This window comes from Pinus tabuliformis, chromosome 5_2, assembly GCF_031772625.1.
Source record: "Pinus tabuliformis cultivar Carrire ecotype Pingquan chromosome 5_2, CPIR1, whole genome shotgun sequence".
Taxonomy (NCBI): domain Eukaryota; kingdom Viridiplantae; phylum Streptophyta; class Pinopsida; order Pinales; family Pinaceae; genus Pinus; species Pinus tabuliformis.
The window spans coordinates 933,044,079-933,057,871 of record NC_142306.1 but is presented as its reverse complement, the minus strand read 5'-3'; positions in this window follow the sequence as shown (position 1 = coordinate 933,057,871).

The following is a 13,793-nucleotide window of genomic DNA, read 5'->3' as shown; positions in this document are numbered from 1 at the left end:
CTTGGACCACTGAAAAATCGTCTTGAAGGTTTTGTGCAAACTCTAAGACTTGTTCCTGGTCAAATTCCCCCAATCTTTCAAAATATACTGTCCATCCCGCTTGTTGGAAAATCTGATAGACTTTGGGAAACAATTGAAGAAGATTTATGGAGCCGGGCTCATGTCTAATGGCCGACCCTCCCATGGCTGTAGCTTTGAGTTATACGCAGAGGCACAGACACAGTGAACACAGACCCTGATCGCGCTAGTTGTTGCAACAGAGGCTGCATGGTCTAAATGACGGCGGAAATAGATATGACAAGGGACGGAAGTTTGGTTAATGCGAAATGATTGTTCAATTTTCGGAATTCCCCCCCCTACGTATGGTGTAATAATGATTGGACGTGTGAAGATCCGTAATCATTATGAATGAAATCCTCTCTTTAATATAATTTAACTGAATTACATTAAGACCTCATACCTTACATTTTTACCTTTGGTTTAATAATTCGAAGTGTCGGTTGCTTCAAAATAGCTTAATGTACATAGAAGAATCTGTAGATTTCTCTGAAGTTTATAACAGGAGTGTAATTGGATCTGGTCCATGCTGAATAATTTTTCGCCGAGAGGATCTGAAGTATAATCGTGGAGAACCAAAAAGCTTATATAACAGCAAAGAGAAATACTGTTTTGATGATAACAAGTTGCTGAAACTGGTGTTTTAGCAACGGAAAAATGAACGATACGTTGCTGAAACAGGTGTTTCAGCAACGGGAAAAATCAATGATACGTTGCTGAAACAGGTGTTTCAGCAACGGGAAAAATCAGAGAAATGGGATAAATGACTTAGGTCTGTAAATGGGGAAAATATTTGATAGGGGATAATTTCAGTAGTAAGGGATGGGAAATACTGACTGAAGGAGGATATTTCAGAGATGGTAGGAGTAGGAATAATGGAAAAAAAATGGAAATAATGTGGTTATGGAGGGATATTGCTTAGGAAAAAGGGGTAAAATGATGGGAACAAGCTTCTGTGATTAAAGCTTCAGATCTTCTCATGATGAATCTGTCCTCCTTATTGCTTTTTCCAGAATCTGCAAAATTCAATTGTAATATGCCAATCCTTGACAGGGATTATTAGTGCTAAATCTAATCTAATACTAAAAATATAGTGCAGAAAATTAAGTGCTGTGAGGAGCAGAAGACTCCCCTAGAAAAAGATAATGAATATCAGTCATGCAAGCAGTCTTGAAATCCTCTTTAGAAACAGGGCGCTGATATAGACGGAGCCTATGGCCATTGACTAGTAGAGGTGTTTTAGCATCATCAATTGTTACAAGTCTTACCGTTCCGTTTGGAAAAACATCATCTACTTCATATGGTCCAAGCCAGCGTGTACGTAGCTTACCCTGAAAATTTTCAAACCGAGAGTCATACAACAAGGCCCAATTACCTTTTTGGAACTGCTTGTGTTTGATAATTTTATCATGCCACTTCATCCTTTGTTGCTGTATCATGTTTGTTTGATGAATGGCATCTAATCTCTTTTCATCCAACTCCAGAAGCTGCTGCAACCTAGCTGTCTGCACATCAGTCAAATCAAGATTAACAGCTAAAGCAGTTCTTAAAGTTTTAATTTCAAATTCCACAGGAAAAACAACATTTTTACCGTAAACCAATTCATAGGGAGAAAAACCTGTAGTGTTTCTCCAAGTAGTTCTGTAAGCCCATAATGCCTCAGGGAGCCTTTGGGACCAATCCTTCCGGTTGTCCTTCACTGTTTTGGTTAGAATGGCTTCTAAAACTTTGTTTGTGCTTTCCACCTGCCCATTGGCCTGGGGGTGGTATGGTGTAGTCATTCTATGTTGAATATGATATTTGTGAAGGGTAGATTTAAAACCATGAGAATTGAATGGAGGTCCTCCATCAGTAACTAGCTCTCTAGGAATTCCAAATCTAGTGAAAATCTCTTCAAATAAGAAAGCTAGGACAGCCTCTTCATTGGCTCTAATAAGTGCTTTGGCCTCCACCCACTTAGTCATATAGTCTGTACAGACTAATATATAGGTTCTTTGATTGAATGGAGGGTTAATGGGTCCTATGAAGTCCAAGGCCCATCTTTCAAATGGTTCAGAAACTACCTGGGGATTTAATGGCATTTGGTCTCTATGATTGGGTTGACCCATTCTCTGGCAACTGTCACAAGCCCTTACATATTTCTTTGCATCCTTGAATAATGAGGGCCAATAGTAACCCATCCTCAGAATTTTGTGTGCTGTTCTCTTATCAGCGAAATGGCCTCCACAAGGGCCATCATGACAAGCTTTCAATATGTCATACACTTCATCTTCTCTAATGCATCTTCGGATCTCCTGATCAAGCCCAGTATAGAAAACACACCCGCTTATCTAGCTGTACCTGGCACTTTGTTGAACAATTCTTCTTTTTTCTCTATATGACAGGTGTGCTGGTAATTTTCCTGCAACCAAATAATTAGCAATATCTGCATACCATGGAGAGTGAGCAGAGACTGCAAACAAATATTCATCAGGAAAAGAATCATCTACCGGAATATCATTGTCAGTTTTTAACCGTGAAAGGAAATCAGCCACCACATTTTCTTTACCAGGCCGATCTACAATTGTGATATCAAATTCCTGCAATAGTAATAGCCATCTGGTAACTCTAGCATTTGTGACAGATTTGTTCATTAAATATTTAATAGCTGAATGATCAATGTGCACAAAAGTAGAATAACCAGTGATATAGTGTCGGAATTTATTAATGGCATAGACTACTGCAAGAAATTCTTTCTCGGTAACTGTATAGTTAAGCTCAGCAGGGGTCATATTCTTACTGATAAAGTATATAGCATAAGGAAGATGATTTTCCTCTTGTCCCAAAACAGCTCCAATAGCAATGTCTGAAGCATCAAAAGATATGTGAAAAGGAAGATTCCAATCAGGCCCCCTCAAAATAGGAGCAGTAGACAACTGATGCTTCAGTTCTTCAAAAGCTTTCTGACAAGAATTAGTCCACTTAAATTCAGCATTTTTCATAAGCAATACAAATAATGGAGAAGCTATTTTAGAGAAATATTTAATAAATCTCCTGTAATAACCAGCATTTCCTAGAAAACTTCTCACATCAGTTTGAGTTTTAGGAACAAAAAGATTCTGAATGACCAATATTTTAGATGGATCTACCTGAATACCTTGAGATGAAATAAAATGTCCAAGCACTATTCCTTCACTCATCATCATATGGCATTTTTCAGTACTTAAGGAGAGGTGAGCTTGTATACATCTTTTGAGTACTTTCTCAAGGTTTTGTAATGCCTCTTCGAAAGACACACCATAAGGGGTAAAATCATCCATAAATATTTCCATAGAGTCATTCAGCATATCAGAAAAAATTCCTATAACAGCTCTTTGAAAAGTTGTTGGTGCATTGCACAACCCGAATGGAAGAACTCTATAGGCAAAAGTTCCCCAGGGGCTGGTGAAAGTGGTCTTGTCTTGGTCTTGGGGTGCAATTCTTATCTGATTATACCCACTGAATCCATCTAGAAAAGAAAAGAATTTCTTCCCTGCAAGACTGTCCAACACCTGATCAATGAAGGGTAAGGGAAAGTGATCCTTTTGAGTAGCTTTGTTTAAAGCTCTATAGTCGACACATACTCTCCATTTCCCGTTTTTCTTAAGGAAAATTACTAATGGGGAAACCCATTCACTGTCAGATATGGGATATATAAATCCTGCATTAAGCAATTTTTGAAGTTCTTCCTTAACAATTTCTCGTAAATTAGGATTCATTCGTCTTTGGGGTTGACAAACAGGTCGGAATCCCTCTTTAATGTAAATTCGATGAGTACATAATTCAGAAGAAATACCTTTCATATCTGTGTAATCCCAGGCAAATGCCTCCTTATATTCATGCAATAACTTCATTAATTGTTGTGTTTCCACATCTGTTAGATCAGGATTTATGTTTAATGTCTTGCCGGGTTCAATTTCGACTGTTATGCTTTTAGATGAGATCGTGGTTAAAGTCTGAGATGAATCTTCAATCTTTTCTTGTGCATCAGTTTCAAAAATTGCAGTTAATTGATTGTGTGTTTCAGCAATAACAGAAGAAGGTTCACAAATAAAATTATTGATTATCTCATCCTCTGTATTGTCTTTAAGAGTTAAAGCTTGTCCTATAGTTAGAATAGGCTGAACAGCATTATCATCATAATCCATCCATATAGAATCTTCATTATTAACTACCGGTGTAGCATGAGGATAAAGAGTTAATTGTTTTGTTTCATAACCATTAGAAATTGTCATTGAACCAGATCTGCAACTAATAAATGCATCAGCTATGGCCAGCCATGGCCTTCCTAGAATTAAGGGATGTCCCCCCAGCTTTGTTTTAGTCTACAATACAACAAAATCAGCTGGATATTTCCAGGATTCAACTGAAATAAGTAGATCTTCAACAATTCCTTCCGGTTTAATTGTGGAACGGTCAGCTAACTCTAAAATGGTGGGTGTATCTCTGATTGTATTATTCAGCTGTAACAATTGTGAAGTTTCAAGAGTCATTATATTAATTGTTGCACCTAAATCTACCAGAACTCGGGGAATCATTGTTTTACCAATCTGAACTGTGACTGTAGGATGGCGGGGATCACCATATTTTACAGGAGGGGCTTTTCCGGACATTAATGCAGACAAGTCTCCCATCACATGTACTGTAAGGGGGTCCTTGGTTTTCCTACCAGGTTTCTTAACACAAATATCCCTTAATGTTTTGGCATAAATTGGTACATCTCTTAATGCTTGTAAAAGTGGAATTTTAATATACAAATTTTGCAATTCCCCTATAAAATTAAAAGCAGGTGTTTCAGCTGTTCTGGTTAAAACCAAACGTTCGGGGAATGGTGGTTCTGTTATTTCAACATTCTTGTTAGGAGGTGGTTGTGCTTCTTTTTGTTTCTCGGTTTCATTTTTATCTGAATCAGAATAAGTTATGTCATCAATAATAGGCTCTACTATTCTTCCAGATCTCAAATGAATATCATTACATTGCATAGTAGGAAATATAGACTGATTCTGAATATCAATGACTTGCACAACTTTATTATTGGGGTTAGGATTTGGTTGCACAGGTAGCTGGGGTCTCATTTGGTTATTTGGCAGAGCATTTGATGGCAGAGGGAGTGGTTGTTGGAATTGAGGCAATTGATTTGGATACGGGAGTGGTTGACTATTCCAATTTGGATTCCAAGGATTGAAAGGAGATGGCTGCTGTGGAGGCCAAGGAGTCCACATTGAAGGATCGACAAAGGGAGGGTTTTGCATTTGCATGGGTGGGAAATTCATTTGATTGAAGGGTGGGTACTGCATTTGGTTAAAGGGGGGGTAACTTGTTTGGCCAAAAGCAGAATAATTGTTCCAACGATTAAATGGCATACTAGAGTTCAGACCTTGTCCTTTTGGTTGCCATTGTCTTCTTTGAGTTAGCAGGTAAACTGCTTCAGCTTCTTCCTCCGTTGGCTGCAACGCTGCTTTTATTCCTGGTAGAGATGGACATTGTTCTGTCTCATGATCTTTCTCACAAAGGGTGCAAATTGGTATTTTGTCTCTTGGGCATTCCCTTAGTGGATGTTTGTCTCTGCATTTCGGGTAAAAGACAGCTAGAGTTGCTTCTGCTTCGGCCTGCTTCTTTTTAACCTGCAAAGTGTCAATCTGTGAAGCAAAAGAACTTAACATTTCGGTTTTAAATTCTTCAATTAAATTACCTATTTCTGCTCTTGTTGCTCCTCCATTGGCTAATTTCTGCACTCTTGAATAGGTGGAATCTCTTATTCTGTTTCTTGCAGCTCCCCTAGAGCACCTCTTAGCAAGTTCACAAATCTCATCATATGATTCCTTAGATATATCTCCCTTAGCAAGCATATTTAACATATTTAAACAATCATCCCTTAAACCTATAAGTAATATTGTTTTACGAATTTCCTTACTTATATCCGGATGATCAGATCTCTGTATGTTGTACTGCAGCCTTTCTATGTAGTCCTCCAGACTCTCATCCGACTTTTGTGCCATATTGAATAGTTCATCCTTCTTCTCTCTCGTCCGGCAGTAGTCTTGATATTTAAGCATAAATTTTTGTTTCATCTGCTCCCATGTTGTGATTACCTGACTTCCAAGGCTCATGAACCATCTTAAGGCATTCCCTTTTAAGGTGGCTGGAAACAGTTTCAACTTTTGAGCATTAGTAACATAATCATAACTTCTGCATAATATATCAAATTCAAAAAGAAATTCATCCGGATCCTCGGTGGATAAACCATGAAAGTTAGGTAAAGCAGACAATGGAATATTTTTCATTGTTCCTGCAGGGAGATCACTGATAGGAAATCCCAAGGTAGAGAGGGAATTTTCATCCCTTCTTTCTTCTTCAAGACCTGCACGTCCTCCACCAAAGAAAGCATCATTGTTATCTTCCATTGTTGTCCCTCCTACTGCACTTTCTCGATCATCAAGATCTTCTATTGGTTCTTCAATGTTCTCTACCGGTCGTCCAACGCTTTCTACTATTTCCTCAATGTGCTCTGCTGATCTACTAACACTTTCCTCTGACTCTTCAGTACTGACTGCTGGTTCTTCTATATTTTCAGGACCCACAACTTCCTCTGTTTTGTAATCTGACTGAGGGGAGCGCTGATATTTTGATTTTCGAGAACTTAATCTCTGTGATGATTCAGCCTTTGATACAATCTCGTCGATAAAAGTTTTTCGTCCTCCCCAGCCTTTGCCACCTGTGCGGTTATTTTTCTTCTGGTTTCCGCGTCCTCTCATACAATCTGCACATTAAAAAAAAAGAAAAGATGAATGCTTTCGAAATCTATAATTACCTTCCCCGGCAACGGCGCCAAAATGTTGGTCGCTTTAATTGTTTTCACAATTCAAGCTCCACATAAATTGTCAACCCGAGAAGGTCTTTTTATTTCAAAGATAATCACGCACTGGATATGCTCAATTTCAAAAGCAGAATCAATGTTGTAGTAAAAGAAGGACACACAATTATTAATCTCATCAATCTACTGATTCACACTCTACTTAATCAAAGCTGAAGTCAATTAAGTTATAGCAGAAATGATTTCTCTGTTGCAGTTACAATCCAAACAAAGGAAAATCAATCTACAAGGAAAGAAATCAATCAACCACAGTAGGAACAGGACCCTATTCCTTAGAGAGGAACTTCAGCACCTGATGCCTGACACTTAATCACACTGTAAGAAAAGTAGCTTCAAGAGATCAAGACCCTATTCCCCTGAACAGGAACCTTCAGCACTTGTTCTCTTGTTCCTAATCACACTGCAGGCAAAGGAAAACAATCAATGGGAGCAAGACCCTATTCCTTTATGCAGGAATCTTCAGCACATGCTTCCCAACATCATTCATTCATGCATTCAATACATGTAGTGCTAAAGAAACAGAGTATTACTAAACTGTGTAACTAGTGTCCAACAACAGAATTAAGGGAAGTGCAAACACACAAAGATTTAAACAAATTACAGGAACCAAGAGGGTGAATCTTGTGAGGAAGGTGGGCCCTTTCCTTCTCACAAGATTCCCCAAGAGAAAGAATTAAATTGGAACGCTCAAAAGAATATTTTATTCATCTGTCAAAGTAACTGATACATTACAGATGGAGACTAGCTCCAGTTCTCACACAATACTCTCCTGTAGCTTTTTCAAAAATAACTCCCCTCTAATGATGATGTCTCCTCTTTTTAAAGAGGAGACATCTTTTACAATTTACATGAGAGCGAATCTGCATTATCTCAATTCTGTTCCCTTTCCCAAAACAGGACTATTCTGTTCTTCCAAAAAAAAGATGTTGTTACAACAGAGACAATAAAAGTGATATCTTCAGAATAATCCAGGTAACTGTGTCTTCGTGCTGCTGCTACTATTCCACGAAAAGTTCTTCCAGAATCGCAAATTACGCATAACGGGATTTGCGTGCTTGACGGCTGTTTCAGCAACTGAGTCAGCTGTTTCAGCAACAGAGTCAGCTGTCTCAGCAACGGCCGCTTGTTCCCAACAAGGCATATAACTTATCTGCGATCTTTGGACTTGTGTTAGCAACAATACACTTCAATTAATGATAAAATATAAGAGTATTATGGAATTAAATGTAAAACAGATTAAACATATAATAAAGAAGAGGTTTCTATATACCTTGGGATAAAGTAGATGAAAAAGATAATGGAGTTCATGGTTATAAGAGTAGAATGGTGTCAAAATATATAGCAAAAATGATACATAGTGGAGTCCTAACAAGTAAGAGCGATACAGACCTTGTATGTTCCAAGATTAAAGAAGGACATCTAGTCCTTTCTGGGAAAAATAAATTTTGTAAGGAGGTTTATCCCAAATTTTGCAGAACTTGTGAAGCACATTACCTCCATGTTGAAAAAGGGGTCAAAGATCAAATGGACTGAGGCAACAAGAAGATCCTTTGAGTCCATTAAGAAAACCATTATGGAAGCTCCCACTCTAAGCAGCCCAGATTATAGCAAGGAGTTCCATATATTTTCTTTTGCCTCTGAAGACACCCTTGCAGCAGTTTTATTGCAAGTAGATGAAGAAGGCTTAGAGCATCCGATGGAATTCTTTAGTAAAACCTTAAGGGATGCTGAGCTAAGGTATGATATTATTGAGAAACAAGCATATGCTCTTATCAAATCTTTGAAAGCTTTCAGAGTTTACATTCTGCATTCCAAAATAATTGCATATGTGCCCTCTACTGCAATAAAAGATGTCTTAACACAACCCGATGCTGATGGAAGAAGGGCTAAATGGATTGCAAAGTTGATTGAATTTAATATAGAACTGAAATCCACCAAGCTTGTCAAAGGTCAGGGTCTTACCAGGCTATTAGCTGAAGAAAATTGCAGAACATTGGACATAAATCTCATAAGCACAGATGTAGAAAGTGGTCCAACAGAAGAAGAGCAAGCAGCTGAACTAGAGAGAAAGTAGTTAGTGGCAGAAAATCTAGCTTCTTGTGATTGGTATTCTGCAATAGTTAAATTCTTGTTGAAGCTAGAAGCCCCTACAGGCTTTACCCAAAGTCAAGTTAGAATTATTAAGCTAAGGGCAGCTAAATATTGCATCCACGAAAATTTGCTCTATTGGAGGGACCCATCTAGAATTCTTTTGAGGTGTTTGGACAAAGAACAGTCAATAGAAGTCATGCAGCAGTTTCATTCCAGCATGTGTGGAGGGCACCACTATTGGAAACCACTGCCCATACGATCCTCAGAGCTGGGTATTATTGGCCCTCCTTATTTTCTGATGTATTTTCATTTGTTAAATCTTGTGACAAGTGCCAAAGATTTGAAGGGAAACAACAATTGAAGTCCTTGTCCTTAAAACCAATACATGCAAAAGGACCTTTTCAATAGTGGGGCTTGGATTTCATTGGAGAGATCAATCCACATTCTAGTGGCCAACATAGATGGATCCTAGTAGCCACTGATTACTTTATTAAGTGGATTGAAGCAATCCCTACCAGAAAGGCTGATCATAATGTGGTCATGAAGTTTTTGACAGAAAATGTCTTCACTAGATTTGGTTGTCTACATAAATTAGACACAGATAATGCAGCAGCCTTCAGAGCAAAATAATTGGTGGACATGTGCAATTCAATGGGCATTAAGCTGGTTCATTCCACCTCATATTACCCTCAAGGCAATGGTCTAGCAGAGTCTTCCAACAAGAGTTTAATAAGGATAATTAAGAAGCTGTTGGAGGAAAACAAAAAGAATTGGGATTCTAAGCTCAAATATGCACTGTGGGCGGACAGAGTGACCAATAAAAGATCCACAGGGAATTCTCCATTTAAGCTGGTATATGGCACTAAGGCCGTGTTCCCAATACAGTTAACCCTCCCTGTGGCAAATTTCCTACAACAAGAATAGAATGAGGAAGAAGACATGGAAAAAAGGATCACTAATTTAGCAGAGGTACATCAAATCAGAGAACAGCTGGTTGAAAAGGTTGCAGCACATCAGAAAAAGATCAAGGAAGGCTTTGACAGGAGGACAAAAACAGATAATTTTGAGGTTGGAGACATGGTTGTTAAATGGGATGCACTAAAAGAAAAGAAAGGCAACCATGGAAAGTTTGATGCTTTTTGGACAGGGTCTTTTATCATTTCTTAGATTCAAGGGAACAATACCTTCCTACTGCAAAGTATGGGAGGAGAAGCAGTTTTTGATGGCCGAGTTAATGGGCGTTTTTTGAAAATTTATGTTGTTTAAGGTCGTTGGCCTTAAAATTGTAAATATGTTGTTTTAGCAGTTTTAGTGTAAGTTCAGTAGACTCCATGCCGAATGGAACACTAGGAAATTTTGGCTAATTTGTTTTCATCAGAAAGGCATTGATCTACAGGTTCTTGAGACCTCACAGGGAGGATCTCATCCCCAAAAGGAGCCAGTGTTAGCTCTGCTACATTCTTCAACATTTGAAGGTCATAAGTAAGTCTAGTCGTGTTTCTGTTGTTCAATGAGGACCCGTATCAGTCATCCTCCACCTTCTCCTTCACTCCGCTTACTCCATTTCACCCATCCGCCTCTATCTTTTCCCTTCACATTCGGTATGAACCCCTGATCTTAAAGCCCCAAAGAGCTAAGCCTAAAAGTTCCATAGCCCGTAACCACATGACCGCGTCCCTTCGCAAAGTCTTTCCCTATCACATCAGTCATAAACATGTGCAATTAAACCCCACCATCCGATCGTCTACTGCGCAATCCTACGGCATCCGCTCCTCCTGCTCTCGTAAGCTGCCCGCGCATTAACTCGCCATCACAGCGGTTTCTACCCTATCCCATCCACCACGTGTCGCACAGTGATTGTGATTGCTCAGCTGTGTATGATTACCACTTGACTCCAAAAAGCGGTGCGAGCATTACTGCTTACCGCTTAAGCCCTCTCTCCCCGCCAGATAAGCTCCGTGCATCCTCCGCGCCCCGAGATCGTTGGATCTGCCCGCCCGAGATCCAACGGCTTGTGATCTCTCCGCTCTCGTATCTCCTGATATATTCTGCAAACCAATCCCCATCGTTCATCTGTGTGATCCAACGGTTGATATCTATCCTCCGCCCGCCTGTACATCCTCCATGAAGTCAACACACCCTGGTCATGTCGTGCACCGAAGGATGACAATGACCATCTACCAAGTACCCGACGTATTTCATCTCCAACAACTACATTCAAGAAACAGAATGGCCAAGAAGAGAAAGGACATGCCTCGAGCAATTGAATTCATTCAAATAGTTATGGAATTTCTCCCATACGACACTCCACCTACTCGAGGAGTACAACAGAGCATCCAAGAATATCAAATCCATCCAACTGAAGCAGGAAGACTGCACGAAAAACTCCATCAAACAGTTAAAGCAGTTGGTGGTCAATTATGACCCCACCACGCCTAGCATAGCAAAATATCTTTGTAATGAAACTCTATATATACCCAGAAACAAGATGTAATCAGGGTTGATGGTTGTTGTCTGATGTAAGGTTCAACTTCTGGAGACTGGAACTACTTTGATACTTGTAGCATCTGGTCTTCATTTTTAGCTAATACAAGCTTCTTTTGCTATTAATTTCTCACTTTCCACTTCTATTCTATTCTAGGTTGTGCTTGTTATGCAGTTTTCATGTACTCTTGATGTTTTACATTAGAGGGGCTGTCATCCCACCTCTTTGTTGAAGTCTTTCACATATTATTGAATCTGTTATGCAAGTTTCTATTAACTTAGTGCCAGAGAGCTGTCATCCTGTCTGTGTATTAGGAAACAGTTTGCAAACCTTTTTACCGGTTGCAGTTGGCCATCACATGGCATTATGCATTTGCTGGTGTGGCCAGTATTCTCCATTTTCACCCAATTCCTTAAACTGTGAGTAATTGGTGGTCTAAAGCCTTGTAGTCTGAGGGTGTTCACCCATCTCTGGAGTTAAGCATAGTAGAAGTGGTTATCTGGCTTGAACAAGCATCAATCCTTCCATTCATCCATTTCCAACATTTAGTTGAGTTTGTAATGTTCCTGAGCATCTATGAGATACAACCTAGGAGAGTTTCTTGGGGTGATAACACTTACCATGCCACTATTACATTTTAGAGATCCACCTAGATCAATCCTCCTAGATCCTCATAGATCCATCCTCATGGACCCTCCTGGATCAATCCTCCTAGATCCTCCTCTTGGACCAATCCTCCCCACTAAGAGAAGCTTTTGGTCCTCCAAAAGAATTAAATAATTTGCAATTGCTTTGTACATTGTCTACACCACAAGTGTCCTAGTAGGTCATCCTTCCTTCTCCTTCACCTTTGTCCTTCAAAGCCATAAGTGATGAGTCGAAACCTACATCTCTTTCAAACCTGTAGTACAATATCTTGCAAATTACATGTTTCACTATATGACCAAAAATGAGCCAAGCATCCTATATTTGCCACGAGTTTATAACACATACTCTGTGGTGAAGTTTACATAAAAATGGAAACAATACTCCAGCTATCAATACAAGGCCAAACATCATTTTTGCTTCAACAAGTGATGGAAAACACATCATCACTGCAACACATGATTTGCAAAAATAATTCCAAACACTATTGTTTCTTCAACGAGTGATGGAAACAAATCATCACTTTCACAATTTTAAATGCAACACAAAATAAAGCCAAACATCATTGTTGCTGCAATAAGTGATGGAACACACATCATCACTTTTATAGTTTAAAATGCAACACATGATTTGGAAAAATAAGGCCATGACATTCTACCACACCAAGAAGAACCATCTCTCACTTATCAAAGTGACTAGGTCATTTCCTTGTGACGCATTCATTGGTCGAACAATGCTTTAACCTGGTTCTTACACGGATGCTTTGTCCTTGCGATGTTTCTTTGGATGGAGCCTCCAACATGAGGGTCTTTGATGACCACCTCTGTCACAATGAATGCAATAAGCCTTCTTCATCCATATCTGCTTTACCTTCTTCTTTGCCTGTTGTTGAGAGGGTCTTTCATGCCTCATCCTTTTTCATGTTTCTATTCTCCTCTAGCACTCAATAGACACATGGTTATGCAATCCACAAAAGCTGCAAGTTTTCTATGCAATGACTTCTATTCATTATTAACAATATGGTTGTAATAAAAATGGACGTTGGAATATCGAGACTTTTTATACCTTTCTTGTTGGTCTCTGGTATGATAATGGGAATGAGATCTTGACTCAACTCTTTCTCTACAATGCATACTACCATAGGTTTATGGTGATGTATTCCCATCATCCTCTTTCCTCAATGTTGGCCTGTTGGGGCCTGACCAAGGTTCGGAGTTAGTTAGCCAAAAAGAATCTCGGTACTACTGGCCCTTTCGGCAAAATTCCGTGGAGCGCGGACTAAGTTCTCACTCGAAGTAGTATGGGAGGGTGCTAGAGCCAAGTTTCCACACCCTTGAGATGTCTGAGAGGTTTGACTGGTCTCACTGGGTGTCCTTGCATGCAGGTTACCTCGCGCCCTTCTCTGTCCCTTACGCCTTGATATATTGACTTCGCGCAGCCATAACTAGGGACTGTGGAGTTTCTGTGATGCTAGAGCCACACTCAGGGCTATTACCGACATCCTTGATTATCTTCTTATACCAGTTAATTACCTTTGTGTATTTGGATGCCTTATGTTATAATTTGTTATACAAAACATTTAAATAAGCTCGTGCAACATATAAACAATATATTTGCAAATTA